Raw genomic sequence first — 17,071 nt, 5'->3', positions numbered from 1 at the left:
TCTGTCAAATATCAGAACTAAAAATGCTTAGCTCTTGAATAAAATGATTGCTATTGTTTTTTATTCTAGAACTAATAAACCATTCTAAACATAAACAATATACTGTAGTTGAAGGATTGCTTAAACAATCATATATTCATAAAAAACTGTTAAAACTAAGAAAAATAAAAAATAGTAAATTACAAATAATTGCTGAGAAGAATTCAGATAATAAGTGAAATAATTATTTCACTTATTATCTGAATAAGTGAAATCATTCACATTATAAATACCTATTGTATAGTTACTTTCGCTTGTTGCTAAGCAAACAAAACAGGAGAAGCCACAGAATACAATAAATCTGTTTCCAGCTCAAGGGAAATAAAGATCTCTCATTTCAGGTCGATCTGTCTTACACCCTGCACTAGAATTCAGATAAAGGTTTCAGTTCACCATTATTTTATGGAAACTCAGGATAAAATTTTATATCCAACACAAAGAGAAAAAAAAATCAAAATGTGCCAGTTTTAATGCTGAAATGTTTTTAGCTTGCTATATCTGTGGGAATATCAGTTTGAAATCAGCCACAACTGAACCAAAGTACAATTGCAAACTGGAGAAAGGTTTTGAACAACTCAGAGCCTTGTAAAGAATGCAGTTTCTTTAACATTACGAAGAGATACTTTATACAAGGCCACGTGTATGACAAGCACCTATTTCATATTCTTTGCACAGCCTAAAATTTATATAGATATAATGAAGCTTCCATTACTGTTCTAAAGATCCCTAGAAATAAACCAGTGTGATTCTGGTATTTTGCAGGTAGGAATGAACACCATGTACTACTTTCCAGTTGGTCTCTAGATTAGAGATCCTGTCTTACTTGCAGTACTATAGCCATGTTTAAGCTTTCATTACAAAGTTATTAGTCCTTCTAAATGTATTAATATACTCATAGCTATTTCACTATATTGTGATAATGACACTGTCTAATCTAGTGTATAAAATAAAAAAAATACTAATTTTCAAACTTTAAAAATATTAGAGGCATCTAGCCAAACTTTTTGTTTTTTTAAATGTAATTATTTTTGTAGCAAAAACAAAACTGCAAAAGCACTTTCTAGAATAGTGCCAAGCTAACAATGAAAAATTGCAAGAAATTTTATATATACCAAATCACAGCACTTAAACTACTGTTAATATTATAAGTTTACAATAACATTTATCACTGTCTTACCTGTTATGCTTATTATATGCGAAGAATATCCCACTGTATACACTAGCATTGCCTAATGATTTAATATGTATAAGTTTATATGATGTGGTACAGAAAGTCACATTTTTCCCCAATAGAAGGAAAATCCAGTAGTGATAATAGCTGAAACTTAAACTTGTAAAGACTGGAATCACCCAGTTTTCTAATATCCAGTCCAATTAATTCATTACTGAAGTAAACTTCAACAGTCGTTAAGAGACGAGACTACCAATATACTGGATGCCAAGTGTGAGGAGATAACCGATTAATTAGAAAAATGTAAAAATGTAGGTTAGAAAAATGTAGAGTCCCTAGGATTTTACTTTGCTAGTTGTTGCCAACCACAGGGGGTGGTGCTCATCTCCATTTCAAGGCCAATAAGACAGTGCTATCCAAAGATATTTCTGTGGTCATGTGGCCAGCATGACATCACGGAGCACTGTTATCTTCCCATCATAGTGGTATCTATTTATCTACTCACATTTGCATGCTTTCAAACTGCTAGGTTGGCAGGAGGTGGGGTGAAGATGAGAGCTCACACCATTGCGTGGCACTTAGGTTTCGAACCTGTAGCTGACAAGCCCAGTGTCCTAACTGCTGAGCCTCCACAGTGCCCAAAAATGAAAACTGTAAAGTAGTAAAATTAAAGACATAAACAAAATGAAGGTGACAGCAATAGCTGAATTAAAATAGATATATTATATAACAGTCTAAATATTAAAAGGTTAAAAATATGAATACAGTGCTGCTATGCTTAAGAATTTATTTGCAAAACTCAACATTTTTTGGACTGTCCATCTGGTGTTAGTTGGTACTAATACTGAATGAATTACTAAATTAAATAAATATATTGTACTGTGGCATCTGGATTCATAAAATTATGGGAGAAAATATGAGACAGATCAACCATCTAGTTACAAATTCTTTGGGCACTTTTCCAATTCCCCAGAAGAGTTTAACAATCTACATACTTATTTATGACAGTCAACTTTAATTATTTTTTATACACTATCAGATATATAAAGCCAATGGAGAAACAATGTATCATATGTTTCATAGCTAAGCAGCATTCATTTTTGACTCCATGATGTAAATCATGTAAAAAATTATTTATAGGTGGGTGGGCTAAAAAGTATTGTCTAGCACAGGAGTGTCAAACTGCCGGCCTGTGAGCCGGACACGTCATCCAGAAGCCATGCTCACCCCATTGCTGGCAATGCCAAAACTGTCCCATATGTTGCGCGATGTCACGTGAAGTTGCAAGTTTGACATGTCTGGTCTAGCACAAGGGCTAGGCTAGGCAATCGTTTACATTTTTTACAGCATGAATGGATATACTCACAAAATAATTATACGGCGCGACTGAACAGTCACAAAAGAATTTGCCTTTTGCAAGATGGGCAGCATGCTTGCTTGATAAATAAACAGCTGTTTCGCATAAAATGAACAAGAAATTAGGACTCTCTTGACTATTTTAGTGCACCTTTGTGCAATGGTAAATATATGCACCTTGTTCTGCATCCTATTTTTGTGTTTCAAATTAGATATTCCATATGACCAAGCTAGATCGTTGTATTAATAGTGGCTTGCCCATTTTTTAGAATTTTTCTGTATTGTGGACCTAGAACATGACTCTTGAAAGAAAATAATTATTTTTAAAAAAAATATATATAGTTAAAAGTTAACTACAATAATAAGATAATGCCAACTAAAAAGAAAAATAGAATAAAAAGTACAAGAAAGGAGAAATAAAGAGAAAGAGACCTCATTACAACATGTATTGCTCTCTTCACCTCCTCTTCATTAATATATATAAAACTCTTCATTCCATAAACTCAACTGATATAGACAAGCCCAATAAACCTTTCCAATCCAGGTATCAGGAAATAAAATCCAAGCTCATCCTAAAGTAATCACATTAACAAATATAAAATTCATCATTCCATATTTCAACTAAATCTAATACATGTTTTTCCAGTTCAGTTGTCAGCAAGTCTAGAAAGAACTGCCATTCCAAAATAACAAGATAGCCACTGATAAAATAAGCTAACTTTGTTTCTCCTTTTACATAAAACAATCTTGCTCTTTAATTCATTTGAATGATTATTATTCCTTATCTCAAATTTATTCAAAACTTTAACAAGCTTCTTTTGTTAGGGCCAACAGGAAGAAATTATTCCAATTGTTCTCTTGAAGCTACATTTTAATTTCCTTCTAGTTTTTAAAGCCTTGTCCATTTTTTTTTTGTATATCCAGTGATAACTGATAACTGATAACTGTTCTGCAAAATCTGCATAATCATCCCAGATACATTTTGTTGGAAATCTTTTCTTCTGTTAACAGCACTTTCTGGTGTAATAGTCGCTTCTCACAATGTAACTCGCATTTATTCAAAATCCCTTTGACATTCCTCAACAATATTTCTCACCACTGTAAGTTGCTTATCTTGTTATAACTCCAATATCAGAAATAATTTTTCTTTGTCATGAAAATGCATTTATTCTTTAAAACTAATTTCAAAATATTAGTGTCCTTTGAAGGCTCTGGTTGTGTGGCTGGAGCAAGAATTTCAAATTCCTTCATCTCCCGGTTCTTCCACACAACACAGATCACTGCCTTGCAGTCTCCTCACGAGGAGCAATTGTGCGTAGTGCAATGTGGGCATCCTATCTTTCTTCAGAGACGGTTGAAGTATTGCCTTGAAATTCAGGTACCAAGTTTGTGTGTGTGTCAGCTCCCCAAGTAGACAGTGCAGGAAGCATGACAAGATGAGCTAATGTAAGGCTACATTAGCAAAATCTAACAAGTCTGAAAGTACCAAATCTGCCACTGGCTCTTTGTACTGCCTCATAAATTAGGGTAAATTGTTTCTAACTTTCTTTCTTTTCCCATTACTGAACTGCAGGCTCTTCCCCTTTTACCTGATCATTCCCTAGTATGAGAGATGGTGCCCATGGAGAGCGAGTGAGTGAATTTCTCAGAGTGGACCCAGGGGCAGGGAAGCTCCGAGACTGGAGATTCTTAGTCTTCAACTTTGGGCATCCAGAAAGGGAGGTAGTTTTTCTCTAATCCTATAGTTGTCTTGCAGGATGAGTTGCCTGACGTAGAGTTGTCAGATATAGAGGGGAGCCTCACAGGTGCACTTTCATCTTTACTCCTATTGCCCAGTTCTCCTGAGAACCTGGAAGGAGAGAGCGACCTTAAAGAAGAGGGTGATGTGAGACACAGGGCCCATGGAGGGGAGTGGTGTGGAAGACAATGAAGTGGCAGTATCCTAGGAAGGAAGGAGCAGATTCCAGAAAGGGGACAGGTCAATGGGCAGCACAGCCCAAGTCTGGATAGAAGACAGAGAGAAAGTATAGCTACTCCCTAAAATCACCCAGGGTTAATATCTGCTAGGGTAAGAGTTGTAAAGGTTTAGTTTGGCAAGACTGTCTATTGGACTTAAGCAATTAAAGAAGAGAACTCTGGATGATATCATGATATCAGAACAGCATCTCTTCCCCATATCTTCCAAGGTCATTTTCATTTTCCATTAGAGCTTGGAGATGGTGGAACCTGTTCCCTGATTTTGGGAGACAAAGCATGTCCTTTGCAAATTGGCTTTGCAAAACACAAATTATGAAATACTTCAGGCAAAGCAAAAACTATTTTTTTGCTATGGGGGTCAAATTTTTATATAGGGTACAGAAACAAAAAGGGACGCGGTGGCTCAGTGGGTTAGGACGCTGAGTTTGTCAATCAGAAGGTTGGCAGTTTGGCGGGTCGAATCCCGAGTGCCGCGTAACAGTGAGCGCCTGTTACTCATCCCAGCTTCTGCCAACCTAGCAGTTCGAAAGGACGTAAAAATGCAAGTAGAAAAATAAGGACCACTACAGTGGGAGGGTAACAGCGTTCCGTGCGCCTTTGGCGCCTAGTCATACCGGCCACATGACCACTAGACGTCCTTGGACAAGCGCTGGCTCTTCAGCTTTGAAATGGAGATGAGTAGCGGCCCCTAGAGTTGGAAACGACTAGCACGCATGTGCAGGGGAACCTTTACCTTTACCTTACAGAAACAAATGATACGTACATTTGATGCATCAGAAAGCAATAAATTAAACAATAAGATGCATTAACCAGACATGAGAATTAAACAATTAATTCTAACTAACATTTATGAGTGACATCACCTTTCCAATCTAATGTATCTTTCTTAATTCTTGCAAGTTTATTTCAAGCACTTCCAGAATATGCTTTCTATTGTTCAGTTTTTGCACAATAAAAATGAATGATGAAGTTACATGGTTTCCTGAACTTCAAAAGAAGATATGGATGCTATGCTAAAGTGCTAGTGCTAACTTTATTGAAAAGCTAATAATGCACAAAATTCTAGGTACAGGTAGTCCTTGACTTACAATCGTTTAGCGACTATTAAAAGTTACAATGCAGTGTCCCCATGGTCACATGATTAAAATTCAGATGCTTGGCAACTGGTTCATACTTATGACAGTTTACATTGTCTTGGGGTCATGTGATCACCTCTAGCAACTTTCTGACAACCAAAATCAATGGAGAAGACAGATTCATTTAACAACTGTGTTATTAATTTTGCAACTGGAGTGATTTACTAACAATTGTGGCAAGAAAGGTTGTAAAATGGAGCAAAAATTCAGTGAACAACTGTTTCACTTAGCAACAGAAATTTTGAGCTCAGTTGTGATAATAAATCGAGGACTTCCTGTATCAGAAAGAGCCAATCTACTTCTTGGCTCCTTGTTCTTAGCCACAATTGTTAGCTCCACGTCTTTTGTTCCTAGCCAGAATAGTTAGCTCCACATCTTCAGTCTGCCATTTGTTCCCCAGCAGAGAGAACAGTTATTTTAAAAAGTATTCCAGCAACCACCTTTTACTTATTTTCTGTAGAAAATACAGAAAATAACATTTTTTTCAAAATTCTGAAATTAGAAATGTAGGGTGTGTATATATATGTATGTATGTGTGTGTGTGTGTGTGTGTGTGTGTACACACACACACACACACACACAAATTTAAAAAATTAAACTAGGAAAAAAAAGTTTGGTCTAGTGGTTATGGTGTTGGCTTAGAAGCTAGGAGCCTGGAGTCCCACCTTAGGCATTAAAGGTTTGGTGACTCTGGGCCAGTCACTCTCTCTTAGCCAAACCCACCTCCCAAGGTTGTTGCTGTGTCGAAAATGGAAAATAGGAGAAGGAAGTAATATTAGGTATATTTGCCACCTTGAGTTATTTACCGTATAAAAATAATAATGGAGGGATAAGAATAAACATTGATAGGTTTTTAATGCTACAAAAACAAGAGCATCTAAGAACAGAAACAATGCTTCCATATAAATTAGACATTAAGGCTACATCTATATGTTTAGGAGCTTATTTAAACATCAGGGGTGTGTAAAACAGCAATTCAGCAACAAAACATCCATTCTCAAATTAGTCCAATTCAATATGAAAACTCACTGAAACAATAAGAAAAATGAAATGTTATGATAGTGGAATCTTAGCAATTATGTTTGTGAAATATCTGGTTGGGTGTCTGGCAAAATGTCAAAACTCACATAATTGCCACCATAATTATTGAAGGTAATAGAGAGCCTGTAATCACTTCTCACAGGTTAGCATAGTTTCACCAACCTTAAGTAGATTTTGATTGCAATCATTCAGGCAAAGGCTTAACAAATAAAACAAAATTTATTTGCAAACAAGTAGATTATCTATGCACCCCAGGCTTATGTAGTAGCTGTAAAGATGATAATATTTCTTATGTAATAGTAGTACTGTGTAGTATACAGATGTTTTAATAATTTTATATATAATTTTAAAAAATGGACACAAAAAGGTTGACTTCATCTTAAGTCTACTTAGGAAAATTCAAATAGGTATCTTCCTTCTATCTCCTAGTCTAAACAGCAGTCTCTTTTGTTTGTTTGTTTTAAATTATGGGTTATACAAAGCTTCTTTGTATGACTGTTTCTAGCCAGACTCCCTGCCCAACTGTCACTGTTGACTGTCAAGTGCGGCTCCTACTTGCCACTCTTCTCTTCCCCCACATCATTTTCTTCTCTGGACCCACTCATCTATACTCCAAAGCAGAGCTGGAAGAAAATGCAAAAGCTCTCTTGGCCCTCGACTTTGGGCATCACATTTAAAATGACATTTTATCATACGGCCCATATAAATAAATTGTTGAAACAATCCTATATTGCCAAATGTGCCACTGTTTACTTCAGTTATGCACAATCCAGTAAATAAATACCTCTCTAAGTTTGCCACTGTTTCCAAAGAACCAAACGTTCAAGACAAGTTCCTTAAATAGGTACAATGATTTGGTGAGTCTAGAAAGGAAATTTCAGCTGAATGAAAGTTAGTAAGCATTCAATCTGTAAAGAAAGGTAAGAAAGGAAGATAAAAAAGGGGAAAAAAGAAAGATAATATATGGTAATAAAAGAAAGAAAGGTAATAGAGGAAAGGCAATAAAGGACAGCTTACAAATTTTATTAATCTACAAAGTTTACAAACTCTAAGTAATCCAAAATTTACAAACAAGAAAAATATGGAGTATAAACACACACATGTACATGTACAACAAAGAATTGAGCTTCAGTGATATCAAGCTTAATACCTGGCCCAGAATGTTTTCTTTTGCTACATAATGCTACCCTTCTGACATAGAAAACCTCAGCCTGGCACAAGCAAAAATTTTCTTCAGTAATTAACTTATCACATAAGTGCAAAACAACTACAATCATTCTTTGTTATTCTCTCTATTCCCAACCTAATAAAGATTGGGGGGGGGCGCTTAGTTGTGTATAAAACGAGGATTCAGTCTTTAGTTAGAAAATAAATTAAAGCAACTGTTAAAAAAATAATTAAAAACACTCTTGCTAATTTCTGAAACAATTTAAACTGGCTTCAGAATTTCAATATTATTATTCTTAAGAACAAAAAACTAAATAAACAATATTAAATTGTATACCACCACAGATAATATCCCAGTTACAAATAATGTACAAGAAAACTTCATATCTAAGAATTTTAATACAATTTCAAATTTTCACAGCTAAAATGCATATAATTTTGCTAGCATTAATTTGCATGGATAATGAAGCAGAAATATGAATAAATGTCCATTATTTTGCTTAAACCTATCAATTGCCAAAATTGACTGATTGTCACTGTTAATTATTCTTTGCTCATAAATATTCTGTCAAGACAGTTTGGTGTTATACAAAGGTATGCCAACTTCACACTCCCATTAATAAAGTTTTTTTATTATTATTTTCCAGAGCAAATGCAATATCCGCCCTAGAACTTGGCTTACTCAACATTCCCATGGCTGGTTTCAATCGAGTAACCATAGCAAAGGCTTGATATCTTAGTAAAATATCCAGACTTCCAAAAAAGTCTACAGTTTTAAGTAAAAACACAATGGGACTAAGAGCTAAAGTTCTTTTTAAAACACTAGCATTAAAACCACCCTATTTTGCAACTGCATATATTTCAAGGAAGCTTTACAAAATTTGCAATGGAGGGGAAAATATATACAGAATATCTGTTTACTTAACTTTTTTAATTGCTAGAAGGAAGTAGTGTATCATATTTCTCAACTTCCAGATTCCCTAGTTGTGATTATAATTCCCATCAGTATCAGATTAGAAACAAATGGTTTGCTGGATGCAGCTGTATATATTTACACATATATCTAGGGCACAAACTGGGGAAGCCAGCATCAGATCCTCAATCGATAGACACTTGATTAATCTACATTTCAAGTCCATTACTAATAGCTTTTACAAGCACCTCCTTCGTAAAATTCAAGAAAGTATCACAGGAGATAACTATATGATTTAAAACCAAACATTTTATTAACAATACAAAATAGTAGGACTATCTACTTGCTGGTGACCAATAAATCAAAGTTAATTTGAAATTAATCAATTTAGTCTGTCTGTCTGTCTCTCTCTCTCTCCACACACACACACACACACACACACACATCTATATCTATACACACACACACACACACATCTATATATATATATATATATACATACATATATACATATACATACACATACATACATACATATAATTTCAGATTAACTATATAAGTAAATATATAATTTCAGATTAACTTTGATTTATACCCATTTGGATATTGCTCCAAGGGCTCCAGTCATGATTAGTATAGTAATAGATTTCTTTTTCCATTAGTGTTGAACAAGTCTTGATATTTCAGCATTTTTGTCCAACTGTTGTTCTTCAATCCTAGCATTACCTGGAATAGCAACGTCAATGAACTTTCTTCTTTTTATATCAGACATGCTATGAACAAGATGCCTGTCTGTTTGGAACTAAACCTCTGGCAAAGTTTCCAATAAATAATTCTGACAACTCAGTTATGATACTGTTTATAATCAGTTTGTGAAGTTTTGTTATAGCCATTGATCAATGATCAATTGCTGATTCATTATTAGTATTATTTTCATTTAATTATATATCTGTCACTACACTGGCAAGTGAAAGCTGAACCAGACATAGTATCATAAAATTCCAATGAGTCCAACATCCTGCTCAGTGCAGGATTAGGGTTCTTGTAGCTGTTTATTAACTACTAGAACATACACAGAGAAAGAGATACAGTACTTGAGGAAATAGCTTCACTCTTAAATTGTTCTAATTGTTAGAAAGCCTTGCTTTACTCACTTCAGTTTGATGATGAACTAATGATGATTCTTTTAGTACAGGTAGTCCATTGCTAAGCAAGACTGTTGTTAAGTGAGTTTTGCTCCATTTTACAACCTTTCATGCCACAGTTGCTAAGTGAGCTGCTGCAGTTAAGTTAGTAACACAGCTGTTAAGTAAATCTGGCTTCTCCATTGACTATGCTTGTCAAAAGTGATCACATGATCTGAAACACTGCAACTGTCCTCCATCGAGATGCTACAACAGTTGTATGAAAAATGGTCATATGTCCCTTTTTTCAGTGCTGTTACACCAAATAATCACTAAACAAATTGTAACCCAGTTATAAGTCAAAGACTACCTGTATTTGATTTTATGTATAAGACAGATATTGATGATCATAGATTTTTCTATAGGTTTTTCTCTTAGATAGGAGGAACTTTCTCCAGAATTTGAATAGTACAAGGTATCTCAATAAACAACTCTTTAATTGAAAGTCCTTCAAACCTCTAGGTCACAAATTACTGATGTACAAGATAGGATATTATAGAACAATAGCTCCACTTCAACGAAATCTAATTGTCCTTGAAAAGGTAAAAGGTCTCTTAGGAACTGGAATGAAGTTGTTCTTTCATTTATTTGTATAGAGAAGCAGACTTCTTGCTCTCTTTTTTTATATATGAGGAAGTTTTTTAAAAAGTCTGCTATGTAGTCTTGAGAAAGGAGTGGGGATGGATGGACAGAAATTACACAGACTAAAATAACCAAAGTCAAGCAACACTGTAATCATGCCATGATTTTGCCCTCCTTTGTCTCTCCCTCTAATCTTTTTTTTTAAACTTTCTCTTACTGTATTTTGATTAAACTTGCTTATATAGATTTATAAGAAGAGAGAATCCTTTCAATTCTTTTGTATTAGGCAAAATCAGATGCTAAATTTTAAATAACACTGAAAGCATAAAACATCAGTATATTTATCACGTCACCCTATTTATTTTCCTACAGTTGCTATACAATTTCCATGTTTTCATTTATGCATTTCACATTTTGCCAGATTAATTTTAAATTATACCTATGTTACTATCAATGTTAATATGCTGGTAATGACCTATAAAGCTCTAAATGGCTTGGGTCCAGATTATCTAAGGGAACACCTGCTGCCGGCATCAACTTCCCATCGTCCTGTGCGCTCCCACAGGGAGGGCCTTCTCAGGGTGCTGGCGGTTAAGGAGTGCCGGCAGGTGATCCCCAGGGGGAGGGCATTCTCTGTGGGCACACCTGCCCTTTGGAATGATTTACCAGTGGAACTTCGGACCGCCCCCAATCTGCGTTCATTTCGCCGGGATCTGAAAACCTGGTTTTGAGGCCTGGACTGAAGGGGTTTTAGCTTTTAATATTTTTTTAATTGTTGGGCTTATGTAATTTAATCTATTTTAATTTATACTATTTTTATATTATATTTTACGCTGCCCTGTAAACCGCCCTGAGTCCTTCGGGAATAGGGCGGTATAAAAATTAATTAAATAAGATAAATTAAATAAATATAAAATTTTAACTACATCAAATTCTAAACATTTAACATGAGTTGCAGAAGTATAACCCATACATGCATGAAGCAACTTATACAATGGCCATAAAACAACGTACAAAACCTACTGGTTTCAATGGAGGAAACAGTGGTTCTCAAGCTTCACCATGGGCTCCCTTTAGATACCTTTTGTGGCAATGGACCATGGCCATGGACCCCCAAGACGTAACTTGATTTAAATCATAACATTTTTTCAAGCCTTCACAGACCCCCTGAGACATCACCCCCCCAGGGGTCCGTGGACTACAGGTTGAGAACCACTGCTCTATGCTATTGGCCTTTGAAATGTAGCAATTACCAAACAATTCTCCCCTCACTCTCAATAAAAATACTATTTGTTATCAGAAAACCACTTTAGTAATATCACAATTTATATCAGGTGATCTGGACTGGATTAATCCTAATTTAGTTACAAACAAATTACAGGCTGAAAGTAAACCTGATGCTTAAAATGTATTCCTGGCTGCAAGTAAATATAGGCAAGGAGGGGCACATGTGTTGTTCATCATAGTACTTGCTTATTATGCCAAGAACTTATGAGCAATTGCTTTCATACTTGTCTATTGAATACAAAACCAAATTTTATTAATTCAAAGATTCTTCAAGCAGCCACAGCTTGTTTACGAATATGTAAGACTGACGGGAAGTGGGTAATCAAAAAATAATGCTTCTAATAAATTCCATTTTTTCACTTCCAATGTATTTTGAAAAAAACAGATTTTATCATCAATTATAAAAGCTAATTTGCTAACATACAGAGAATAATACAATTTCTACCTGGTGGCTTTTACATTTTGCCAATTTTTTATTAATATTGTGATGAATTGTTTCTGATCTGAAATACATTGTTCTCAGTAAAAACAAAAACTAAAAAGGGGAAAAAAGCTGAATAATGCTACCATATTTGTATCAGTACTTTATCAAAGAAATATCAACAATCTAAGATATGCAGATGATACCACTCTAATGGCAGAAAGTGAAAAGGAACTAAAGAGCATCTTGTTGTGAGTGAAGAAGTAGAGTGCAAAAGTTGGGTTGAAACTAAACATTAAGAAAACCAAGATCATGGCATCCAGCCCTCTCAATTCCTGGCAAATAGATGAGGAAGAAATGGAGGTAGTGACAGATTTTATTTTGCTAGGCTCCAAGATCACCGCAGACGGAGACTGCAGCCAAGAAATTAAAATACACTTGCTCCTGGGGAGGAAAGCCATGGCAAATCTAGACAGCACACTAAAAAGCAGACATCACCCTGCCAACAAAAGTGCGTATAATCAAGGCTATGGTCTTCCCAGTTGCAATGTATGGCTGTTAAAGTTGGACCATAAGAAAGGCTGAGCGCCAAAGAATTGAAGGCTTTGAACTCTGGTGCTGGAGAAGACTCCTGCGAGTCCCTTGGACTGCAAGGCGATCAAACCGGTCAGTCCTAGAGGAGATCAACCCTGACTGCTCTTTAGAAGGCCAGATTCTGAAGTTGAAACTCAAATACTTTGGCCATCTAATGAGAAGGAAAGACTCACTGGAGAAGAGCCTAATGCTGGAAAACGTTGAGGGCAAGAGAAGAAGGGGACGACAGAGAATGAGTTGGCTGGATGGAGTCACTGGAGCAGTAGGCGTGAGCCTAAATGGACTCCAGAAGATGGTAGAGGACAGGAAGGCCTGGAGGAATGTTGTCCAGAGGGTCGCGATGGGTCAGACACAACTTCGCAGCTAACAACAAAATTGTACAAAGCATTGATCCAATGCATTGTGATACTCTATGCTTTTGATTCATTTCAACAAATGAATCAAAAGCTACAAATATTGCCCCTTATCAATACTGTATGTTTTTGCATAAAAAACCCTTCACATCTATATTTTATATCATCTTGGCTTTGTGTTCAAAACTGCAGTTGTAATTATATTTAACTAAGTAAGTAATCTATGCTTAAAAGTTGATTTCTTTAAACAAACTAGTGAAACCAGTTTTTACACAAGTTGTATACAGATAATGATGATTGGCTAAATAAATCAGAAGATGTATAAAGTGCTAATATCTAATATTTAAAGTTTATCAAACTTTATCAAACCAATATTTTAATGTTAACTAGTTCAGTGTAGTAGTAAAGTGAAGTATTCACTCAGTAATTTAGCTATTTTAATATTTTAGTCACAAAGTAATTTTGTAATTTAGGGATTCAGTTTAAAGGCCACATATATTTTTCAATATTCTTTGTATTTAGACTGTAATTTTTATTTGCTTCATTTTGAATCTCTCAATTTAGTTAGAAATTTCTATGTATCTTTAGCTAAGTTCTGTTAAGTTGTATCTAAGAAATACATATAATTCTAACCAATGGCTACAATAAAGGTGTTTATTCATTCACAAACATATTTTCTGTTACCTACAGCCTTTTCACTTCATTATTCCATCAAGCATTATTCCATCTCTATCATATTGTAACTTCATGTAGGTTTGTGCCAGTTGGTAACATAAGTCTTTTCATTTTGTTCCAAAAAACTTCAAAGATCCTTTTAACTGTTTACACATTTGTTTCATAAAATCATTTATCTCCTAAAACTTTTTCCATACAGGATCCATCCTTTCTCTTTCTGTAATAATTTTACTTTCACTTTCATTTTTTCACCTGTCTCTTTTTCTTCTGTTTCTATGTTCCAGAATTTACCTTTGACACTTCCAAATAATTGTCTGTTCCATATTCAGAACTTCATTTTTCAAAATGCCCTGTATCTTTCAAAAATTATTTCAACTTTCTCTCATGTGGAGAAAGAGAGAGAATGAGAATTGTCTGTATTTTGGAATCTGCAAGATCACACACTGAAATATGAAGAGCTTCAAACAACCTCGCCTGTTTTTTTTTTACTCTGATTTGCACTACACTTGAATGAAGTATATAAAAACAATGAGATGCAATTTCTCTAAAGAGGCAGCAGGGATAGGTTCAGTATGGTAACTACTGTAATAAAAAGATGACCAAGTTAAAGAAGGATATTAGTTCCAAGTAAATTCCTAGTGACCACATTGTTCCTGACTGTGCTATACAAGTGATTTGTTGCTGCTTGCTTCCAGGATATTTACAATTCTCAGTCTAACCCACTGTTCTGCAATTGTTAGGTGATCCCCTATACCAGGGGTAGGCAACCTTGGCTCTTTTATGACTTGTGGACTTCAACTCCCAGAATTCCTGAGTCAGCCTGTCTCAGAAATTCTGGGAGTTGAAGTCCACGAGTCATTAAAGAGCCAAGGTTGCCTACCCCTGCCCTATACCATTACCAACCAAATCTGACAGTGGTTATTTTCCAAGATCACCAATCAATAAGGTGCTGCCACCTGTTGAGGCTATGTAAAAAAATACACAGTATTTTAAACACAAGGAAGTTAATGTTAAAAATAAACATTATGACATGTAAAAGTATTGCGGTTAGCAATCTTTTCCCTGAAAATTCAAAATGTAAGTCAATTATTAACAGTTATGACAATTATATGCCATTAGCAAGCCAATTTAAACTGAAGAATAAAACATTCAAAGATTATGAAATCTGTTTTACAACATACCAATAAGTTATAGGTTAACTGATGATAATAAAATTTGGAAGTAATTCATGAAAAGTTTTGCACCTTGAATTTGATAATTTATTTCATAACTGTTAATCTTTCTCTTTTTGACTAAAATGCCTTTATAAAATTTCTTTCTCTTTCACCTGCTCATGTCCCAGCGTGACATACTTTTGAACTATCTGACTTCCTCTACCTTTTCTTCTTTTTTTTCTCAGCTGTCACTATCAATATCCAAGCAAGGCATATCCTACTGCCTCATATCGCCATTGTTCCCAGTATCATCCCTCCATTCCCTCTTGCATTGGTGGTGGCCAGTTTGTTGAATGCATTTTCCAAACTCAGCAGACTGCATATGGGTTCCAGTCATTCAAGACAATAATGGACAGTAGTAGTGTCCATTAGTAGTAGTCCCATAAATAAATAAATCTTTTTTGTTATTGCCCTCAAGCAGAAACATGCAAAATTTCTTAGATTATGAGAACATGCACAAAATTACACAGGAAGAAAGTATTTTTTCTTCCTGAAAGTTTTATTTTTTTGCAACTGAATTTTCTATTGCCTACAAGGCAAAGGACTATCCCCCAAACCTAATTATGATTGGAACAATTAACTTATCCATGTCATTGCAGTCAAATTGCCGAAATGATTATTTCCAATTGTGTGATTCTAACATGGCAATTGCAAGTACCAACTTTTAATAATACAAGAAACCCCAGTATTTTATTTGTTCAAGAAATGCACAAACATGATAAATATTATAAGTTCATTTTTATTTGCTAATGGGAATTTTTGTGGAATAATTTCCATCTAATGTGATAAACTGCAATGAGAAAATATATTTATCATTCATACAACCAATGCTTTTTTTGTAAAAGAAAAAGGTGCCGGAACTCACACATGTCATACAACCCGCCTTGCCTACCCTACAAGGTTCCATCCAAAAAAGGTGCCGGAACTCCGTTCTGAGCATTCTATGAGAAAAAAAGCCCTGCATACAACTATTCACACAACCAATAAAGAATTGTTCTATGAGAGATTCCTTTGTTAAATAGTTGATTTTAAAAAAACAATTACAATTACACTATTAATTTTGCAAAAATTAAACATTAATGAGCATCAATTTTACAAGTTTAAAAATTCTTTCTTTTTTAATATTGGTTAGTGTGATCATTAAATTAATATACTGTTATCATGGGCTTGTTACCTCTCTGTTCTTAATGTTAAGAACAAAATTAAAGTTTTCTCTCTTTTCCCTTTCTCTTGGACAGTAGTGAGTTTTATGAGATGTCTAAAGAGAATAGAGTTTGACTTACATTAAACACCCCCTTTTTCCCATTTCTGATTTTAGCTTATGATATGATGGAAGTTACAAATATCCCAGAAAAAGAAGACTACCTATTTCTTAAGCCTATATTTTTCTTCATCAACTGAAACATGAAAACACTCAAACTCAGTTTGATTTTTTTATATTAAAATCTGTTCTAATTTATCAAGCTAATCCAACATTTTATCATTCATAGGCATGTATTTTTCTATGAATATGTAGGTCTTAGAAGTTTATATATACTAACAAGTGTCATGATTTTAAATATTCCCTCAAAATCAAGGTTAAGCATAAAATTGTCAGCCAGCTAACAAGGAACTCACACTTACCCTAGAATTTATGTGGAAATTTGACTAGACCTCTGGCTTCATTTTAGTTTGTATCTACCACCAACTTCAACAATTCTTTTCATTTTAGATTAGACACATTCCTTCAATAAGAAAATTACATTTGGATTTATTTTTATTGTATACTTATATACTTACAATATCGTCCTTCATGTGTATTATTATATCTGACACATATACCATGAATGAACAGAATGATTGCAAAAGCATAAACATGAAAAGGATACATTATTTTCATATGCAACTTTAATATATAAGGAGAGTACATTTGATTTTGTACTTCAAACATATCCTTACAATTACCACTATTTTATTACAGG

General features: G+C 34.6%; 1 protein-coding gene across 6 annotated transcripts in view; it reads right to left on the bottom strand.

Annotated features, from left to right (window-relative positions):
- ADD3 (adducin 3) overlaps positions 1-17,071 on the bottom strand; it is a 96,938-nt gene that overhangs the window by 71,801 nt on the left and 8,066 nt on the right. For 2 of the 6 annotated variants that reach the window (XM_083364737.1, XM_083364736.1), the window contains exon 2: positions 1,716-1,861. The exons of the other annotated variants lie outside the window; for them this stretch is intronic. The gene's annotated coding sequence lies outside the window, so the exon portion shown is untranslated. The remainder of the gene's footprint in view (positions 1-1,715; positions 1,862-17,071) is intronic. 6 annotated transcript variants of the gene reach the window in all.

Source organism: Vipera ursinii (genome assembly GCF_947247035.1).
Source record: "Vipera ursinii genome assembly, chromosome: 5".
NCBI lineage: Eukaryota > Metazoa > Chordata > Lepidosauria > Squamata > Viperidae > Vipera > Vipera ursinii.
The sequence above is the reverse complement of the archived record's forward strand: the minus strand, read 5'-3'. Positions and strand labels throughout refer to the sequence as shown.